Here is a 22,712-nt window from a genome sequence, read left to right on the forward strand (position 1 = left end):
TAAGAGAAAAACTCAACATACTGAGCTCTGTGCGTCTGGAGCCTGTGCTCCGCAGCAAGAGAGGCCGCGACAGTGAGAGGCCCGCGCACCGCGATGAAGAGTAGCCCCCGCTTGTCACAACTAGAGAAAGCCCTCGCACAGAAACGAAGACCCAACACAGCCAAAAATAAATAAATGAATAAATAAATTAAAAAAAAAAAAACTCAACAAATCAAAAGGGAAAAAAGGCGGCCATGATGTCCGGAAGCTTGAGCATCTTGGACTCGGACCATTTTAATCCTACGTTGATTAACGCTTCTCTGCCTCACATGCTGCGGGTTAACCCTGACAGAAGTTCTGAGGTCTGGTATTTGGTAAAACGTATGCCATAAAGAAACAAAAACAAACCCCGAAACCATCCTCACCAAAGCCAAGAGGGCTACACGAGCTTAATGCACTTCTCAGTCACCTATTCCTGCCTTGGCCATATTTTCTTACCCCAGCACAGAGGACGCAACCTGACTAGTGGTGGCGATGACGGGATAGAGGTTGCTTGAATCACTGTCTAGGCAGAGCTAGGCATGGAGACAACATTTGTCAGCACTGGAAAAATCCAACAACCGTCTCTCAGCAACTCACAGCACTGCAGGAAGAACCCGCTCTATCAGAGGCTCAGGCTGTTTACACGCATCTCAAGGGTCCACAGACAAAGGCTGGAAGAGTAGCCATCCTTCAGAGACCCGATACAAGGCCTCTGCTGCAGACACAGACCCAGGCAGAGTCCAGATCTGGGAGAAGCCTTCCCCAGGTTTCTGCTGAGGAAGGGCACTGCGCTCCTGGAACTGGCTCACCGGAAGCCTCCCGTTCATGGTCACCTGTTCTACCAGCTTCCGCCTCCCTGACCCACCTGAGCTCTCCGCCCCACTCCACCCCCTGCCCCCTCCTCGCCTCCTCTTTCCTGCCTCCACGCCAGTTATCCATCCCCGACACGCTCCTGCCCCAGGGCTCCCTCACTTACCCTTCTGCATTTAAAGCTTCCTCCTGGCACCCTGCCTGAAAACGACGGACTCTACACCCCCAGAAGCAGTAGTCTTGAGGGGGTGGGAATGAAGGACCCCTGGATGGAGTGGCTGGCAAGAGGAATGTGGCCAGAGGCCGGTTTAGTCTGAGAGCTGAGGAGAACCCGTTGTGCAAGGATATTTGCAATAAAGCTGGGCTGGAGGCAGGGGAGGAGAGATTCAGAATGTTAGCTGGGGAATAATTGGTACATCCTGGTTTTCCTGAGCATCTGTCAGGCCTAGTGCAGCTCATTCAGTCAACTAACAAATGGTTATCGGGCACCTAATAAGTGTCAGGCACTGCTGCGGAAATGCAACCAAAACGAACGAGGCAAAATCTCTTGTCCTCCTGGAGTTTCTAACTGAATGACGAGATGCACAATAAACAGCAACAACAACAAAACGTGTCGCGTGAGAGATGGTGATCAGTGCCGTGGAGAAAAAATTAAGCAGGGAAAGAAGAAGGAGAACGGAGGTGGAGGGGTTAAAGTTTTAAACAGAGTAGTCAGAGAAGTCCTTGCTCTGATGGTCAAGTAAAGCCCATGAGGGAGGTGGAAGATGGCTACGTGGACGCCTGGGAGACTAGTTCTCTATGTGAGGGCTTGAGGCCAATGAATATGTTGACCAAGGTAATGCTGAATTGGGCAAATGCCAGGAAAAGATGTGGCAGGTGTTCAGTCTTCCTTCGGAACTATGGTTATATCTTTGGAAACGAAGCAGTTTTAGTCACTTGAACCTTTAACTTAAGCGTAAAATATATACACACACACACAAACACACAAGAAAGTTTAGTATAGTTTCTTCCTCAAAACTACAAAGGAAGAAGCTGTGGTTCCTATGTTAGTGCATTACTTGGCAAAGAAATAAAAAGAAACACTGTAACAAGAAAGATTACTATTAATGCTAATTTTTTTTTTTTTTTTTTTTTTTTTTTGCTGTACGCGGGCCTCTCACTGTTGTGGCCTCCCCCATTGTGGAGCACAGGCTCCGGACGCGCAGGCTCAGCGGCCATGGCTCACGGGCCCAGCCGCTCCGTGGCATGTGGGATCTTCCCGGACCGGGGCACGAACCCGTGTCCCTTGTATCGGCAGGCGGACTCTCAACCACTGCGCCACCAGGGAAGCCCTTTTAATGCTAATTTAATACAATTCTTCCAACTCCACAAATGTGTAGTACCTAATAACAGAATCTTGGCTTTATGACATAGAATGTAGGAAAACATCAAAGACATGTTGAACAAGATGCATGCTTGAATAGAGCTATACAACAAGGAAATCATTTAAAGGAGGTTTACGTTAAAATAAAGAAAAATGCTTTCAAGGAGCTCTCCTTGTCAGAAGGTGTATCGAATCCTTACCACAAGGTCTTTGTAAGAGAGATTACTGTATTCAGGGGGGTAGGTAATGCTAATATAAACTTATCATCTTTATCCATGCACCACAGTTAGCCCACCTACCCCCAAACAGCAAAATTCCACTATCTAACAGGTGTACTTTCCTGACAAAGAGCTAAATTACTAAAGATATTACGACCAAAGTAAACATGACCAATAATGAAAGATAATCATAATATATAAAGAGAGTAAAATCAAAGTACAGAACAGTAGGTAAAGCAGAACCTCAAACACCCACATATATACAAACACACGAACATATATATTCAAAAATGTCATAATAGTTTTGTTTGGGTAAGGGTAACATTTATTATATTCTTTTCTTTCCCATAATATCGGAAAGTGCAGAAAAAAGTTAGAGAAAGGGCATGACATCCACGCAGACCCGGGTCCTGGGGGCTCTAGCCCTCCTGAACAGCGCTGTCAAGAAAAGTGTGGGCTGGGAATTTCCTGGCAGTTCAGCGGTTAGGACTCGGTGCTTTCACTGCCTTGGGCCCAGGTTCGATCCCTGGTCAGGGAACTAAGATCCCACAAGCCGCGTGGCACGGACAAAAAAAAAAAAAAAAAAAAGTATACACACACACACACACAACGACGACAAAAAAGTGTGGGTTTGGGCAAAGCAAGAATATCCACAAACACGATATAGGGAAGCTGATGTTTACTCTCAAGGTAAAAAGCTGAACCTCTACTTCACAAAAGGACTTACAAAGGATTATTTTAATAACAATAACGTTTGGGGGGGTGAGAAAAATTAAATTTTAAATTACACACTTGTGGCTATAAACCTGGACTTTTAAAAAGGGTCCGCTGAGGTGTAACTCTTTTAATACCCAAGGGTTTTTTTTCTGTATACAAAGGACTCGTAGCTAGCTTTCTAATATATTCCCTACCACTCTTAAAATGTATTTCAATTTATAAAGTTTCCAAAACAAACCTACCTAAAGCATCGCAAATGAAACACCGTGTGACTTTTACTCCTCACTGGAAAAGCACAAATTCTTTTCACAGAGTCGCTAAGCGGCCCCGTCACTGTCCTCAGCTCCTAAACAGACGTGCACAAGACTTGAACAGATTCCAGGCGTGGCCTTCAAGCCTGGACCACACCTGCTTCCAAGGCCCTGAGGCTAAAAATAACCCTGGGGCCTCAAAAATGGGACACCAGCCAGGCCAGGGGTAGCTGCCGGCCCCCTGCTCCGCTCTACTGACAGTGAAAGCGGCAGCTACGAAGCTCGACAATCACAAAATCCTCCACCACAGGCTCCTGTCTGTCTCTCTGTGCCAACCACCTCCATCCTAGGCCGGCTCAGTTTCTTTTCCCCTTGATGCCAAAACCAACCCTAGGAACTTAGAAACAAGCGAGGTTTTATGGTGTATTGTTTAAACAAAACAAAACAAAACAAAGAAAACCTGTGGACCAAGACTCAGGAGACCTTGTTCCTAAGTTCAGCTCCTCTACGAAGATGCAAAACTGTCACAGCAAGAGTCACATCCTCCAGCCTGTTGTTTCCTCACCTGTGATCACGTAAGGTCTAAGGATTATCTAAGGATATGATGAGATCGCCGTCAGCGCATCTCAGGTCTTAGCAAGTTGCCCTGACAAGGACAGAGTAGCAGGGCGGATGTGATCATCAGGCAGTCACGTTGAGGAGTCAGTCTGCATCCTCCAACAGACAAGTTAAAACGTAACTCCTGGACGATGGCTCCTCAAAAAGCATGGTGAGCAGACAATTTCCTTTGTGGTGGAGGATTTCCATTGCTCCAAGACAATGACTCCCGCTTCTCTGCCAGCCCAGAATTTGCAGGATTCCCCTCTGGGACTGTTACGCTACCAGGTAAGGAAGAAAGAAAGGGAGGGAGGTCGGAGGAGGGGCAGAGGAAGGGGCAGCGGCAGCAGCAGCATCGCTGTTCCCTCCAGGCTCCCGGGCTAATTTAAGTCACTGCATCTGTCTTCACGCTTCCCCTTCTGAGGCCCGGGGAGTCACTGGTGTCAGGAGGCTGCACCACAGGGCAAAGCGGGTGACGGGGCCAGGACCTGGGCCGAAGAATCATAGCGCCACAAGACAGAAGGAGACGGCAGAGCAGCCCAAGATGCTCCCGAGATGGGAGCCCGACTGTGTCCTGTCCTCACCTGTAGTTACTTTTTCCGCTCTGTCCTTTCCACCTTCTATCTTTGTCCTATAACTTGGCTCTAACACACATCACCAAATGGCAACTTCTGTGCCCTGACCGGTGCTCAGATGCCTTGATGTTTCTTTCTCACTCCCTCTCTCCCTTCATATTCACCTTCATTTCTCTCCTTGGTATTAAAACCGAGCCTCTTCCTTTCTAAGGTTTACCCCTTATCATTAATCATTAATTTTCTTTTTCGGGGGGAACTGCCAAGGCCCTACATGTGTTGCTGTTACAGTGAAGAGTCATCACTGCTCCAGACTGCTTTGACCCACACTTCCGTGGATTCAGGTGTTTTGTCAACCTTTAAAATCTTTTGATTATTTGTTACCTTAGAATAAAAACTTTTATTTCGGAGGAGAGAGGTAAAATTTTCCAGTGAGGTTATTTCATACGTGGTCATACTGAGTAGAGATGATTACGTCGGGATCTTACATTTTCACTAGCCCTCAAATGCCCTGATGATCTAGACACTAAAAGTTAAATCCCTACCTAAACCTCAGAGGAAGACAATACAGACGCTCAGTGTCTTCCCACCAGATTATTTAGAAACTAACAAGATCTGAATTATTTTGTAACGGAGGGCTTGGGTCTGAAGCAGGAAGCAAGTGCTGCACGTGTGGACAGAGCTGTCTTCATCCGGAGCCTGCCGGCACCTGTGTCAGCAGCATCCCCGCCCACCCTGCCTGTTTCCTCCACCCCCAGCCTCGGGTGAGCACAAACCCCAGCCCGAGGACCTTCCAAGAGAAAGAAGAAAAGGCAGAGAGGAGACCTAAACAACGGCCGGCCTCTTAGCTCTGCTCCCAGTGACTCTATTGGCTAATTTTTAAACAAGGATTTCCCGCACAATTTGAATAGCAAAATAAATAGTAATGGATTATAACCCACAGAATAAAATAAATAACCATGAGTGCCAAAAAAAAAAAAAAAAGAAATTTCTCACAAAACACTTGCTCTATGATGAAAGTTGGAGAGGATGGTGTTTCTATTTGCTATTTTTTTTTCTTTTTTAATACGTTGTTCTGTCATCTTAACTCCCTCCATCAACTCTGGCGTGACACCCGTTGGGTTCCGGCATGCCGCATGCAGCAGGGAACACCCTTCCTACCAAAGCCTCACTTTCCCTCTCTGAAAAATACCAAAGTCTGTATTGGTTTAAGTTAAATTGACTCAGATGTCTAAACCAATGCAGGGCACTGTGGGAAAAACAGAAGAGATGGCAGGTCCCTGATGTTAACTGGTTGAGTAAATAGTTTTAAAAAATGACATTTGGACAAACACAAAATGATAATGTGCTGGCAGGTGTACAGCAGCTCAGAGAGGAAGGCTTCCCGGCGTTCTGAAGGAAAACAGGGACATGAACTGCAAGAGAGAAGAGGGAAGAAAACTGCAGGTGAAGGCAATGCAGGAGCAAAGGCAGAGGGAGGGGCTGTGCACAGCTTTTCCCGGCCAGAGCACAGACTGCCTCGGCGAGTAACGGATAAGCTGGTGAAGTAGGAAGGGCCGCTGCTGACACACCTGGACGTCTACAGCCGTCGAAGCCACCGCGAGCTTCAGGAGCAGAACAGGAGAACATCACAGAGGAATGTCTCTGGGAGCCTTGTAGGGATTGAAAGGAGAAAACAGGAGAAAGGAGACTAGCCAGTTATCACCTTTACAGTTCTAGTGATCTGAGGATGGGCTCTGCCTAGGAGGGTGACTGTAAAATCTGACAGGAAAAGAAAGATCCGAGAGGCTGGGAGGGTCAAAATCCAAGGCAGCACGCCGGGCACAGAACACCTTCATGAAATAGCGCGCTTCCTGGCTGAAAGCGCCCATGCAAAGGGCTGCTGAGACTTCATTATTAAATTATTCCACCATGAGGACATCATCTGAAAGTATCTCAATACCCATTCTGTCCTTGCTTCAGATGAACCGATATCAAGCAGAATGAGCAACATGTACAAGTTCAAGTTTTACTGGTCAGGGCCTGTCGAGAAACCAAAAGAATTAGACATAGTAGAAGGTCAAAATTACGTAAAGCAGAGGTGAAGTCCGATGTTGGCATTATGGGTGACTTGCTTCTATATACTGAATATTTTTCAGTGATTTCCCAATTTTCCATTATATATGAGTGTATATGTATATAAGACTTTTGCAACAGAAAATTAAAACTATATAGTTTTAATCAGTCATAACTCATGTCATTCTCATGCTGTTCAGAGAAGGAAAGAAGATTTGGAAGTCGAGGTACTGGGGCCTATTCTCTGCATTAGCTAAGTAAAAAATTATTTTGTAGGAATCATTAACCAAAATAAGTTTTAATACAGAATCATGGGATTTATCCAACAGTGACTCAGTAGTCTGAAAAAATTAAAGAGATTTTTAAAATGTAATTACACATCCCTGTGACAACCATGCTCCAAGGCACACGGCCTGCAAATGCATTCCAGACAAAGCAATAGAAGTATATACGGCTTAGTACAGGGCAATGTTCCTTTTCCAAATGTAACCTTCAGTATCAAAGACCATATATTCAAAATTAAAATTAAAAGCAAAATGATTACAAATACAGTATGCCTGCCACAAGTGAACTTAGTGTAAAGCAGACCGCAGGACTGTCTATTAAGTAACTCACTGACTTAAAAACCAAAATATCCAATTTCACCATCTCATCTAAAATGTAGTCCATGGCATAGAGCCTAAGAATAATGTTCGTACAGCTCTACTGTTTCATCCTTCTGCCTAGGTTCCCAAATAGGTTTAAAAGAAACCTATCACATTTGCTATCAACACACGTAAGCATCACAGAGCACTAAGTACAGTAGAGCCAATGTTTAGTTTTTTCTCCTGCAAATAGTGTTTGTTTTTCTGAATTCTAGGATTGTGGACTTTAATCTGTAAAACTACAGGAAGAAAAATGAAATGGGTTAGTAGAATAGACATGTGTTCATTTACTGAGTGCCTACTATATTCAATTCCCTAGAGAGCAACTTCCCACTTTTGTTTAATCACAAGAATTACTTAGGAACTTGATAAAAATAATCACCCAGGCCCCACCCCTGAAGATCCATTCTTAGGGTATGGAGTGGAGACTGTGAATTTGTATTTTTGACAAATGCTCCAGAAGTTTCTTAGGGTCATTTTTAAGTACATCTTTAAGTTTGAAAAACAATGCCCTCAAGACACAGTTGGGGGACTTCCCTGGTGGTACAGTGGTTAAGAATCCGACTGCCAATGCAGGGGACACGAGTTTGAGCCCTGGGCTGGGAAGATCCCACATGCCGCGGAGCAACTAAGCCTGCGAGCCACAACTACTGAAGCCCGCGCACCTAGAGCCCGTGCTCCGCAACAGGAGAAGCCACCGCAATGAGAAGCCCGCGCACCGCAACAGAGTAGCCCCCGCTCACTGCAACGAGAAAGCCCGCGCGCAGCAACGAGGACCCAATGCAGCCAAAAATAAATAAATTTATTTAAAAAAAAAAAAAGACACGACGGGGTCTCTCAATGTTCACATTCAATGAGTTGTCAAGACCTACTGATCTTCAGTCTCTCTCACCTGGAGGACAGAAAGGTGTGAAAGCTGTGTTTGAACTGAACATAATGGCAACAGGAACTGCCAGTAATGGAGGAATGGGCAGTCAGCCAGAGACCATCCGACTCTCACAGCTGAAGCAGGACGTCCATTTAGTCTAGTGCCTGCCTTCTGGTAGGTTAATAATATCCATTTACAAAATGCGAAGTATTTGCCCAAAGTCACACAATTCGTCAGTGGTGGAACAGAGACTAGAGTTTCTATGAACAGGGCTTTCCATAACCCTACAGAGCTTAACCAAACATTTTGCAAATTTTAATAGGCTCCTGAAAGGCACAGAAAGCAACAGATTTCAAAAGATGAAAAACAACACACCCTTTTAAACGCCTGATGCGTGTGGCTGTGAAGAGGAGGGGCCTCATCAAAAGGCCAGCCCGCCACGCGGTTACAAATAGCCACGAACAAAGCAGAGGACCAAGCGATGAGGCGACAAGCCTTCACAGAACACTCACGAAGACTGAGGAACCCTGGGAGCAGAAGCTGGTCTGCTTCACTGAGTCACTGCGAGAACACAGTTAAGTATGTTGAAGAGCGGTACTTTGTAAACTGGAACATTGACTAAAAAGCTAATAACACAGGATGAATGGGGAAGTATTTTGGCTAATACAGTATTTCTGAACCTTGCCTGCATATGAAGTCACCCGGGGAGCTCTTAAATATCCTGAAGTACCTCAGACCAGACCGACAAATCAGAATCCCTGGCGAGTGGGCCCCAGGCATCAGTATTTTTTACCCGAACAGGTAAAGGTGGATTCTTTACCTCCTCCCAAGGGTCACAAATGACAGGCCACTTGCAAGGCAGAGTTTAAAAGGGAGCAAAGGAGACATCTGGTGATGCACACGGTGCTGTAACTCATCTGCCCTATTTCTTGAGGTATGTGTTTTACAACATCTGCTGGAAGCCTGGGGTTCTGGATATATTATCAGGTAATGGAGCAAGTTCTCAGTGTCGCAGTTTCTCTAATTCCAATAATAATAAAGGAGCACAATTCACTTATGACACCCAACAGAAGGCCACAAGGATATGCTGGAGCACAGAACCCCACTGTGGCTTAATCAAACAGCTTATGGTTGAAGCAACCCAGTTTCCAATCTGTTTTCACTGTTTTTTAGAGGTAGATGTCTTTAAAAAAAGGCTTTTAAAGGCTGGGAGGAGACAAGGTAGAGCTCAGTTTTCACCTGTGTACAAACAAATGCAAGTTAACTATCTGTGCCCAGGAATTTCCCATTACCACTACAAGGGCAGACAATCTTTTGTAATTCCTCTCTCTAGTCCAATCCTGTAAAACTTCATTTAATAAGCTGATGACAGAAACCAAGATTTGCGCCTCCAGCCAAACAATCTATATTATATTAAACAAAGGATATCCCCACCCTTCTCAAGGTTCTGCCAGCAATTTCTTAAAAAAAAAGGTGGCATTCAACCAAAGTCAGGAGTTTTTATTCATAATACACCTTATTAACATACAGTAGAAGAAACTAGACTGGGAAGCGTTCACAGGCTGTCTCCTTCGAACAGTGGGTCTCCCCGTGGCTCATTCACTGAACAACCGCTTTTGAACATCCTGTCTGTGCAAGCCTCTTTGCTCAAGTACCTCAGGAGGACGCAATTTAAGACAATACCATAGAAATAAAATCTGTACCCAGGCCATCTGCCAGGCTCAGCAGGACGGGAGGTCTCCAAGAGTAAGAGAAGGGAGGACTTCCAGGGGTGGCGTCTGGAGGTCGGCGAGGGGACACATGTGTCCCTCTGGATGTTCTCCTACCCCAGCTCCGAGGATGCCACACAACCTGTATTCACAAACAACCTCTGGCCAAGGGAAGTCCAGAGGAAGCGGGGACGTCACCAGCCAGCAAAACCTTCTACCAATTCTGGAGGCAACCTCTGTGCATCTGGTCCTTGAAGGGTGGCTGTTTCCTGCCAGGCAACACCTAACACAGACCCGTCTTCAGGAGGCAGACAGGCTGCTGGTTGTCACTGTGGCACTGACCTAGCAGAGGGGAAGGCGGGGAGGGGGAAGGAGGTTCATCTTCCTTCAGACCCCAGGTACGCACAGTACCCTCCACCAACACAAATACACACACAAAAAAGAGAAGAATGAAAGGCAGGTACCCGCCTTACAACTCTGACAGTTATCTGACAAGATTACACTGACTTAACTTCCGCCCAGCAGCATCTCTTGCAAAGTGTAAGCAGGAAGAATACAAAGGAGGAACTCGTTAAAATTAGTCCATTCTATTGGAAGGCCCAGTAAGGCAGGCAAAAGGCACAAGTTCGCAGGAGCCAGGCCATCTAAATAGCTGTAGACAGTAGAAGTCAGCTGTCTAGACCCACGGTCCTCAGGCTTTTTAGTCTACACACCACTTGAGAACGACAAAACTGCCTGGTCCACGTCTCCCTGACAATTGTTTCTCTGACTACAGTCATCCCTCAGTAACCACAGGGATAGATTACAGGAGCCCGCACGGACACCAAAATCCTAGGATGCTCAAGTCCCTTAAATAAAATGACGTAGCACAGTGAATACAGTCAGCCCGCCACGTCTGTGGGTTTTGCACGTGGAAACGGTACTCATGATCCATTACAAACCCTAGAGGAAGCAATGTCCAAGAAAGTTCTGTAGGGCACTATAGTGAGACATGAAGCCTAGATCAGAATTTAGATATGAGAGTACTAAAAACATGTACACAAAAACCTGTACAAGAATGTTCATAGCAGCATTATTTATAATGGCCCCGAAGTGCCTCAACTGATGAATGGATATGCAAAATGTGTCTATATCCAGACAACAGAATATTACTCAGCCATTAAAGGGAACGGATTTGATACCAGCGACAACACAGATAAACTCTGAAAACATTAAGCTAAGTGAAAGAAACCCGACACAAAAGGGGGGAGGAGGGAGATGGGGAGTGACTGCTAATGTGTAAAAGGATCGTTTGGGGTGATGGTTCAACAGCGGTGATGTGCACAGTTCTGTAGATACACTAAAACCACTGATTTGTATACTTTAAAAGGATAAATTTTATACTTGTGAGTTTTATCTCGATTTTTTTAAAAGTATAAATTTTACAGTAAGTGAATTATATTTCAGTAATTTTTTTAAAAAAGACAAAGAAAGGCCAAGGAACTACACCAAAGAAAAGGAAACGAGAAAGACATGTGACAAGTAAATGCAATATCTGATCCTCAACTGGATCCTGTACTAGAGGGAAACAATGCTATGAAGACTGTTGTTGGATTGACTGACAAGATGGGAATAAAAATGGTGGACTGAACAGAGGTATTAAATCCAGGCTAGGTTTACTGGGTTTAACAGCCCTACTGCGGGTAGGAGAATGTCCTTGTTCTTTGGAGACCCACTGACGTGCTTGGGGACAGAGGACCATGATGTGTGCAAGTTATTCTCAAATGGGAAAATAAATCATGTATATATGTGAAGAGAGAGGGCAAGTGATGAAGCAAAGAGAGAAAACTATTAATAGTAGATGCTGATCTTTTTTCTCTAAGTGTAAAATTATTTCCAAACAAAAAGTTTAAAATAATTTACACACACTGTAAGATCCAAAACTTCTACTTTCAATAAATTATCCTATATAAATATACTTGCTCAAATACATTTTATGTGAAATACTGTTCACTGAAACATTGTGTAATTATAAAGTCAGAAACAATCTCAATGTCAATGAATGATAAATGGTCTAAATATATTATATTCCACATGACTCTAAAAAGAAAGATGTCTATCTATATGTACTGATATAGAATGGTTTCCAACAATATATTCTTTCACGAAGGAAAAAAAAAACCCCACAAAACAGGGATACAGGAAGAATGGGTTTATCCCTAGCCACAAAAGCAATAAAATAAAAACTCAAGAAGCCTAGGAATGTCTTGATTTAGTCAGGAAAGAATTTAAACCTGTTCTCTATATTTATTTATGGAGCTAGTTATTTGTATCTGTAGATACAAATAATTTTCTCTCTTACAACACTGATAATATGAACTTTACTAATGAAAATACAATCTTGGATGCCGTTCACTCCTATGGTTAACTCAAAATATTTCCTTTAACAAACTTTTTAAATTCAAATATAACATATATTCCAAAAAGCATGCAAATCATGAATGTACAAAGAACTTTTACTAAGTTAACATACTCATATAACTACCATCCTGATCAAGTACTAGAAGATTCCAGAAGTTGGCCTCATATACCATCCCATCAACTAATCTCCCTCCCTAAATGTAACCACTATCCTGACTCCTTACCCATATATTAGTTTTGCTTGTATTTTTAAATAAATAATTAATTAATTTTTTGGCTGCATTGGGTCTTCATGGCTGAGCACGGGCTCTCTCCAGTTGCGGCGAGTGGGGGCCACACTTCATTGCAGTGTGCAGGCCTCTTATTGCGGTGGCTTCTCTTGTTGCAGAGCATGGGCTCCAGGCACGCGAGCCTCAGTAGTTGTGGCTCGCAGGCTCTAGAGCGCAGGCTCAGTAGTTGTGGCGCACCCGCTTAGTTGCTCTGTGGCATGTAGGACCTTCCCAGACCAGGGCTCGAATCCGTGTCCCCTGCATTGGCAGGCAGATTCCTAACCACTGCACCACCAGGGAAGTCCTAGTTTCCTTGTTTTTGAACTCTTTTGTGTCTGAACTCTTTTACTCAACATTATATTCGAGCCCATGTTGTTGTCAATAGCAGTAGTTTTTCCTGTTTGCTGGTCTATGGTATTTCACTGAATATACAACGATGTATTATATTTCTCCATTCTTCTATTGATGGACCTTTTGGGTTGTTTCCAGTTCAGTTATTATGAATTATACTACGAACATTCTTGTACACGTCTTTTGGTGAACATAAGCACACATGTTTCTGTTGGGTATACAACTAGGACTGGATTTGCTGGGTCAGAGGCACAATGAGTGTGTAGAACTCTAATACTACCAATTTTCCAAAGCGATTGTGCTAATTTACAATCTCACCATCAGTGTTTGAGAGTTCTGGGTGCTCTGCATCCTTGCTGACACTTGATATTGTCAAGTTTTTTGTTGCTGTATTTGTTTTTTAAATTTTAGCTATTCTGGTCAGTGTGCAGGGATAATTCACTCTAGTTTTATTGAGCATTATTTGATAACTACTGTGTTGAGCACCTCTAGAAGCTTTTTTTAACTTCCTGTATTTAGATCTACAATTGACCTGGAATTCTCTTGTGTGTATGATGCGAGGTAGGGGGAAAAATTAGGTTTTTTCAATATGGATAAGCAATTGATCCAGGATTATTTATTGAACAGACTTTTCTTTCCACATTGCTGTATGATGCCATCTTAATCATAAATTGTGTGTATATGTGTGTGTGTGTATAAAATATATGTATTACTTATAAATACACACATACTTTTATATATTAATTGTGGGTCTGTTTCTGGTTTCTGTTCTATTCCACTGATCTATTTGTTTATTCTACACTGCATATACAATAGTGTAAATTCTGCAATTTGTTTTTCTTCAACATTATTACCTTGACTAATTGGCCATTTGTGTTTCCATATAAATTTCAGAATCAGCTTGTATAACGATTTTAGACATCGTTTATTAGATTTAGTCCTAGGTATTTGATATTTTTTGATGCTATTACACATATCATCTTTCTTAAAACTTCATTTTCTGATTACTACTGCTATACAGAAATACAGATTTCACATACTGACCTGGTATCTAAACTTACTTTTTAAAAAATATTACTTTTAATTTATAAAAAGTAAAATTCATGTTTTTTGGTGTATAGTTCTATGAGTTTTGACCAGATGTATAAGGTAACCATCACCACAACCAAGACAGAACACTTCCATCACTCCAGAAAATTTCTTCATGCCACTCCTTTGTAATCAGCACCTTCTCCCCACCCTGAACACTGACTAACCTGTTCTCCATACCTATAGCTTTGCCCTTCTAGAATATGACTTAAATTGAATCATAGAGTGCATCGCTTTTTGACAGTGCCTTCTTTTACTCAACATACTGCCTTTAAGAGTCATACCTGTCGTTGCATTTATCAATAGTTTGTAGGAATGTACCACCATTTGTATATTCATTCACCGGTTGTAGGATATTTGGGTTCTGTCTAGTTTTGGGTGATTATTCATAAAACTGAATAAATATTTGAGGACAGGTTTTTGTGTGAACATAATTTCTCATTTTTCTTAAGTAAATACCCAGGAGCAGGACTGACGAGTCATATGGTAAGTGTACGTTTATCTTCATAAGAGACTGTTGAACCGTCTTCTGCAATAGCCATACCATTTTGCACTCCCACCAGCAACATATGCAAGTTCCATTTGCTCTGCATCCTCCCCAGAACTTGGTTCACATTTAGGAAGTTCCTATTTTTGTTTGCTAAGAGCTTTTTATCATGAACAGATACCAGATTTTAACAAATAGTTTGCCTGAATTACTGAGACAGTCATATGATTTTCCTACCTTTTACAGTTAATGTGGTAAATATTAACTGATTTTTTAATACTATCAAAACATTTTTATATGTACATTCCCAATTTAATTAGAAAAGCTTACTTAATGATCAAATCTTGTTACTCTAATAATAGGTTAGAAGGTACATGCATAAATGAAGTCTAATGATATTCTAAAATCCTACCACCTAGCCAAAACTGTAAGATCCCTTCGGTCACATTTCCTAGCAAGTATTTCCCCCCAAATACAAAGCAGATGAGAGGCATGATGACCAAATCACAGTCTGAGAGCCTTATGCACCCCTGTGATGTTTAATATTTGGATTCTGAATCGCCCAAAAGGAAAAAGAACTCCCATTACAAATGATATTGATGTTGTAATAATAGTAACATCACATACTTTTAGAAACCAGAAACCAAAATGTATAGAAGTTACATTTCCCATGCAACATAAATGGATGAAAAATGGAAACGTGATAGCTTTATATATTATAAAATATATGAAATGCTACCATTTGGAGGGGAAACCTTACACCCTTTTGACATTGATGAATTCTGGGCTACTAATTACCAACCATAAGTTAGTCTTGCCTTTTCACTTTACCTGTGTTCCGGGGGTTATGTTTTTTCATAATTAAACGACTAACCTATGACTAGAGGGATGGTGACGAGGAGCCCCACAGGGCCTAGATAATCTTTTGCTATGAAATCATCACGTTGCCAAATGCATTTTCAGTCCTTGAGTGGACTGTATAATCTAGATGAAGGATGACATCAGGTGGCTCTGAACATTTGGGCAGCTTTTCACGATGTAGCTCTCTGAAGTTGCCTCGGCCCCTGCACTACCCCTCCCCTGCTCACACACTGGCTATATTTAGCATTTTGGCAAAAGAAGGGACTGGCAATATTCCATCAAGACCTGACAACAGGCCAGAAGGCAATGGAGATGCCTCGGATGGCCAAGGACAAAGACACTGCTGGACTAGATAGCCTGGGTTCTATTGCGAGCATGACCAGAAACTCGCTCTTTCTGAGTCATCGTGCATATTCCTCACCTATTCCTATGGGGTTTACTGGATTCTGCTTCTTTACCTTATTACCTCATAGAATACCGTTAGCATCAGAGCGTTTTAAGTCACAGCGCCGTATGGCGATAACGTAACTCCATATAACTAAGATGAGCTCCCTAAAGACTGGTTGTCTGTCAGACGGTATCTGTGCGATGCAAAAAATTAAAACTACCAAGTGCTTGAAAGCTAAAAGTAATTCTAAGCATGTCCTATCAGAGTCCACAGTAACCTTCAACATCAACCACCACAATCACATTACTTTTTAAAAATTATTACCAAAATATCACTATGAAAGCCATGGACAGGGAATAAACAAATCAGTTGGGTACGATTTCTTTAAACCTAGCATTTAACACAAAAACATAGCTAGTTTTACAGAAATGAGAATTCACTGAATTTAGTTCTGTTTGTTCTGTGTGTTCAAAACAACAAATACACTCTCCAATGAACTTTGGCTTCTATTTCCCCATGACTGTGAATAGGTTTAAAAAATAACAACTGCTGTATTTCTCCAGGGCGAAGTCCAAGCCCCAGCACTCTACCACGTGTGAGGACTCGTGTGAGGCGGCCGTTAAAGAACTGACCTGTAGGCCCAGGATCTGGAGGTGACACCATACTATAAAGAGCCAAAGGAGTTAAAAGTTAGCAAACCAGGGGCTTCCCTGGTGGCGCGGTGGTTAAGAATCCGCCTGCCAACGCAGGGGACAAGAGTTCCATCCCTGGTCCGGGAAGATCCCACATGCCGCAGAGCAGGAATCCCGTGCGCCACAACTACTGAGCCTGAGCTCTAGAGCTGCAAGCCACAAACACTGAGCCTGCGTGCCACAACTACTGAAGCCCATGCTCCTAGAGCCCATGCTCTGCATCAAGAGAGGCCACGCAACGAGAAGCCTGCGTACCGCAACGAAGTGTAGCTCCCGCTCACGGCAGCTAGAGAAAGCCCACGCACAGCAACGAAGACCCAATGCAGCCAAAAATAAATAAATGCATTTAAAAATTAATAAAATAATATAAAATAAAAAGTTAGCAAACCAAAGATCCAATAGGACTTCGGTGGAGTGCTTCTTACTAGCCATCAACAAAGACTCCTTAGTCTAGGAGTCACATATTACCGAGGTTCCAAGGGAACTTTAGATGTTAGAGGTTAGTTGGTAAAAAGCAATGCTCTCAAAACTCGGTATTTTAGATCTGGAAGACACCTCAGTTATCACCTTGTCCACCCCCCTGGTTTTATAGGTAATAAGGAGGAGGAGGGATAGGAAGAGGAGAATGAATGAGGCCTCAAATCCTCTTTGGGAGTAAAACCCTCAATTAAACAAGCTGCACTGATAGTGGCTGAAGATGGGGGAGTTCCTCCGCAGTTACTGCAGTTCCTCTGCTCCGCTCACTGCATTTCTGTATCCTGCACTATAGCCCACCTGATCTGTGAGCAGTTCTACTCTGCTAATTCACATTTTAACGAGAAAATGGCATCTTACAAGTCAACAACAAAAAATTAAATAACCGATCAAAAGATGGGCAAAGGACTTAGATACTTCCCCAGAGATGATACACAAATGGCCAACAAGGAGATGAAAAGATGCCCATCATTACTAATCACCAGAGAAATGCAAATCAAAACCACAACGAGGTATCACCTCACACCTTTAGAATGGCCATTATTTAAAAAAAAAACGAAAATCACAAGTGTTGGCAAGGATGTGGAGAAATTAGAACCTTCGTCCACCGTTGGTGGGATTGTGAATTGGTACAACTGTATAAAACAGTATGGCAGTTCCTCAAAAAATTAAAAATAGAATTACCATATGACCCAGGTATTCCACTTCTGGGTATTTAGCCAATAGAATTACAAGCAGGGTCTCCGGGAGATATTTGTACAACCATTATTCACAATAGCCACCCCAATATCAACAGATGAACAAAATGTGATTAAACACACAATAATAATACAATAGTATTCAGCTTTAAAAAGGAAGGAAATCCTGCTACATGTTACAACATGGATGAACCTTGAGGACATTATACTAAGTGAACTAAGTCACAAAAAGATAAACGCCGTACGATTCCACTTATACGAGGTACTTAAAATAGTCAAATTCATAGAAACAGAACATAGAACGGTGGTTACCAGAGCTGGGGGAGGGAGAAAAGGGGATCTGTTGTTTGACGGGTATAGAGTTTCAGATCTGCAAGATGTAAGAAGTTCTAAAGGTCTGTTTCACAACACTGTGGACATTCTTAAGAGTACTGAACTGTAGCTTGAAAATGGTTACAATGAGAAATTTTACATTGTTTTTAACCACAATTTTTTAAAAAAATAAAAGAAAGAAAATGGTAATAGATCTCTTCCCTCTTTTTTGCTGCGTCCCTCCCAATCTTTCATACCTAAAGGGGCGAGAACTGCTCCAGGACACTGTCTTCCTTCCCCTAAACTAGCCTACGGTAGCAGCCAACAAGCACTCGGCTCCTACATGCAGCGAGCAGGGCTGCTCTGCAGTCACAGGTGAGAGGGGGAAATGGCCAGGAGAGGACTTCAGGTGGACTGACCTCCACTTCTGACTGTGACTTCACCCCTCAGCCTAGGAGAGTGGAGACTGATGTGCTGGACCCCTGGATGAAGAGCCCCTAGGGCAAAGAATAACATGTTTCCTAGTGATTTGCTTAAACCATGAAGAGCAGATAGTCAATCAAGAGGTGCTAGCAACAAGCATAAACTCCTGGATGACCAAGGTCACAGGCTACACTTCTTTGCATCCCTTCTAATACCTCACTCTCAGACGGCACTCAGTAATACCTGTTCATGCTGGTAACAGTGACATGCCGATGACCGCTAGCCAAAAGAATGGCTCTTTGGTCCAGAGAAAAGCCTACCAGACTCAGAAGCCCAAGTGCTCATTGTACTAAATGAACTAAGGTCATTTGTACAATAAAAATCTCCACTGATTTCACAATAACTTTTATTAAGAACTTGTATAAAACTACTTTTTCCTGGCAAGTGGATACGATACTGCCTAACACTTGGTACCTGGAAATCCAACCCCCCACCATATACTGTGTCACCGTAACATCATGTTAATTACAGTCTATAATGAGACAGCCACTGGCAGCATCTAAGATCCTGCCAAACAGGTCATTCGTTTGCCAGAAAAAATTGCTTGAGTTTGTCCTTCAGCTAGGACTGTATTCAAGAGAAGAAGGGGTTTTCCACTGTACATGATTTTTATTGTTGGTTATAAAACCAAGAAGCTATAAAATCAAGCTTCCGGAATATTTACATTAACAAGGCTCTTAGTCACTCACATAATGAAAAATGAAAACAACTGCTTTAATTATATAGTTAAAAGGGTTTCAGTAGAAGGAAAAGTTTCTGTTATTTGGATATTCTACAGTAATGAAATTAGACGCTGCCCCTGAGCTGTTTAAAACAGCTATTAAATATATATACATACCCCCATTTTATTGTTAAAATTACACTCCAAACTGCAGATGTCTTTTGGCCCCTTTGAATGCCAGAGTTAATAATGTTTATCTCCAGGATCTCCCAATACTGATAAAACACAATAAACTGCATTGGGATCCTTCTATAAGATTTTTGTTGGATAGAAGACTAATCCTTTTTAGGTTAACATTTCAACAGCCTCCTTTATAAGCAGTGTAATTGCTTGGTAATTTGTTAGAATTGGGAATATGTTTTCAACTCACTGTATATCCGGATTCATATAATCTTGACGGGATTCTGTGGGAGGAGCCAGATCACCGCTCTCTCTGAAACACAAGCAGAATCCCATTTCAAGTCATTTGAAACATCAAAGGTTCTGCCTCATTCGAGTCAAGTTCAGTTGTTACAACGCATGAAGGGTATCACTCTCCTTTAGCTGTCCTCTAATTTTATCTAAGGCAAATATGCAGTGCAAACACTATTAACAAATAAGAACAAATGCTCCATAAACAAAAGGCGGTGTTCTACCAGGTTTTAACCTACAGTGCTTCAAATGCTTCCTCTGCTGGGTCAGATGGCATTTTCTTAGAACACAGTACTGAGGCTATTTTGATTACAGACTGTACACGTATATGTATATGTTCCCCTATTAAAATAAAAATGCTATTAGCTTTCCACTTTCAATGGAAATCTGGGGCATAAATAATATCATATTACCTAACTGCCAAAAAGCCAAAACCTAATTTTAAGCTTCAACCTTCTATACCATCAAGATCTTTATTAGAGACACTGCCCAGCTATCAAGATGACTATAAAACACCAAACCCTTCTATATCCTCTCTCTAATCCTGTCCACTTTTTTTTCTTTTTTCTTTTGGCCACACCGTGTGGCTTGTGGGATCTTAGTTCCCCAGCCAGGGATCAATCCTGGGCCCCCAGCAGTGGAAGTTCAGAGTCCTAACCACTGGACCTCCAGGGAATTCCCCTGTCCACTTTTTTTGATTAAAAAGATAGAAATGTGAAATGATCTCAAAAGACAGGAACAAAAGAAGAGATAAGAATGTTTAAACCGGAAGGTACCTCAGAGATTATCTAATACAATATTCTTATCTCACACTTGAGGAAGTTGAGACCTAATTGTCTCTAAATTAGCTCTACGACTAACTGGGATTCAGGTCTGTGTAACCTTCCACTAAAATAAGAAAGAAAAGGGAACATGTAAGAAAGAAGGAAACACATAAAATAGTCTCCGAACTAAAGGAGAGTTGATGTATTGAGCTACTGAATACTCTGTGCTTTCCTTTCTGCATATTTGTGACAGACACACAGCCAGCCACCCAAGAGACATTTCCTCCCCTCTAATGGCTGAGTCCCAGTTTTTCCTGGGCAGCAAGCAATGTGTCTAAGCCTAAGAAATGATACACGATGTGCGTTACACCAAACCTGGTACCCATTCCCCTTGTACCTACACTCATTTGCCCAGTATCTCCTGTGAGGGGAGGCGGTCTTGTGTGAAACAGTTCAAGCAAAAGAGACTTCAGCAAAAACTGGATGGAAGCTTCTGGGAAAGATTTTGTTCTCTGTCAGGCAAGCACAGGAATAGGGACTGCTTGCTCTACTTCCTCCTTCTTGCCTTGAAAGGGGATGTGATGCCTAGAGCTGAGGCAGCCATTTTGTGACCTGGTAGCAGTAAGGGAACATGCAAAAGACGGCAGAGAACCTGGGGCCCTGAGGACACTGCTGAGCAGCTGGACCTCCTGAGACCACCTACCTCTGAACTTCTGTGAACTGCATAATAATAAATAGCTTATGGTTTAAGCTTCTGCCCATGGCTTTCTGTTAACTACAGCTGAAAGCAGTACTGAATTTAAAAAGATACTTTGTGTGCCCTATGATTCTCTTGCCCAAGCACTCCCATTACAAATGTGTACTGTACTTATACATATGCAACTAAAAAGTGACAAGATTATATGTCTCCTGCATAGTTAACAGAGACCAGTTTAATTACTTTATAGTCACAGTACCTCAAATATATGACCCTATTAAAATAAACGTCACCAGTAGATAAAACATAAGGGAAAAAAACATGACTCAGAATCATGTTTGCTCTTGATTACTGACTTTGATCCTTCCTTCTGCCATCTCAAATCCTTTCTGGAAACGAGTACCACATCAAAAACAAACTGATGAATGATACCTATCTGAACTAAATTCTTCTGTCTCCTTTAATCATAATTGCCTGTTAGTAAAAAATTAAATATTAAAATTTCATTCTTGAATTTGCAGCCCCAAACCTGGCCCAGTCAACATTTTCACATACTGATGCCTATAACTGAAGCTTAGAGACTTACCAGCAGTACACCAAATTCATGGCACTGCTGTTTTCTCCTGCACAGGGTATAATAATAGAATTTGAATACTGGTAAGACATTCGAAGTCAGACTACCCAGTACAGTTATTTCAATAGTTATTTTAACTGTATTTTGATGGAAATCTTTCAAATATACGTTCATCTCCGTGACTCCAGCTGCATCCACCTCTGTATGTCCCTGGGCCCCGTTCTCCCTGTGTTCACCCCACAGTCTTCCTCTGCCCCCCATCATTCATCTCCATCTCTGCCCACAGCCCAGTTCTGCCTGCAGCACCGCCTGTGATCACTAATGTCTACTCCATTCACAGCCTCCCTGGTTGGAAGAAACGGACAATGGCCGTGAACATCTGTTTTCCTCTCAGGTGTGCTAGCATCTCTCCCCTGCTGTCACTCAAGGAAAAAAATGGCTGAGTACCCTGATTTTGAGCATAGATACAAATGAGTATGAACGTATATATGTAGACCCAGTGCTTTTTTAGCTTAAAAAAAAAATAGAGAGAACAAATGCTCATTTTTTGTTAAGTCGTAAAGTGCTTTTAACCAACTCCACCCTCTGTCTACCCTTTACCCACCACTCTCTGAGGTTACACCACCTTCCACCACTATGATCTCCAGACCACATGGCTCGTCCCACACACTAACATATTTCCCTCTTGCTGACAAATTAATCAGCTAAGATGGAAACATTACTTTATTGATACAGATGTCTATGTTAGACTCCTCTAAAAATATGTTAGGACAGGGCACCAGTTTACATCAGCATTTTCAAAGTGTGATCCAGAGATGCCCCGGTGTGAGGTCCCCGAGACCTTTTCAGGGGATCCACAATGTCAAAACTCTTTTTAGTAATACAAAGATGTTACCTGCCTTTTTCACAACAGTGAATCCAGAGAATACACAGTGTGCGATGATAATGTATCATTCTGACAGCTAAGGAAACATATGCTTGTATATTCTTGTGTTTAGAATGTTCTAAGGTAGCAAGTTTAAGGTATAAATATGCATGTTTTCAGTGTGTGCTCAGTACTTCTATGTTCCTAGCAAGAGCAATCTTTGGTTATATCGGCTATAATCTCCACTACCTCATTATCATCCAATGGATTCACTGAGGGTTTAAAGAAAAAAAAATGGCATGTTTTAAAGTTTGACGTGATGAGCTCTTCAGAAGCAAAAGACTGTTTTCA

At 42.3% G+C, this 22,712-nt stretch overlaps 1 protein-coding gene across 6 annotated transcripts in view; it reads right to left on the minus strand.

The window, feature by feature from the left end:
• Positions 1 to 22,712, minus strand: part of DUSP16 (dual specificity phosphatase 16) — an 85,648-nt gene that overhangs the window by 53,528 nt on the left and 9,408 nt on the right. For 5 of the 6 annotated variants that reach the window (XM_004281139.4, XM_049693884.1, XM_049693881.1 and 2 more), the window contains exon 3: positions 19,421 to 19,483. The exons of the other annotated variant lie outside the window; for it this stretch is intronic. The gene's annotated coding sequence lies outside the window, so the exon portion shown is untranslated. The remainder of the gene's footprint in view (positions 1 to 19,420; positions 19,484 to 22,712) is intronic. 6 annotated transcript variants of the gene reach the window in all.

Source organism: Orcinus orca, chromosome 11 (genome assembly GCF_937001465.1).
Source record: "Orcinus orca chromosome 11, mOrcOrc1.1, whole genome shotgun sequence".
Taxonomy (NCBI): Eukaryota; Metazoa; Chordata; class Mammalia; order Artiodactyla; family Delphinidae; genus Orcinus; species Orcinus orca.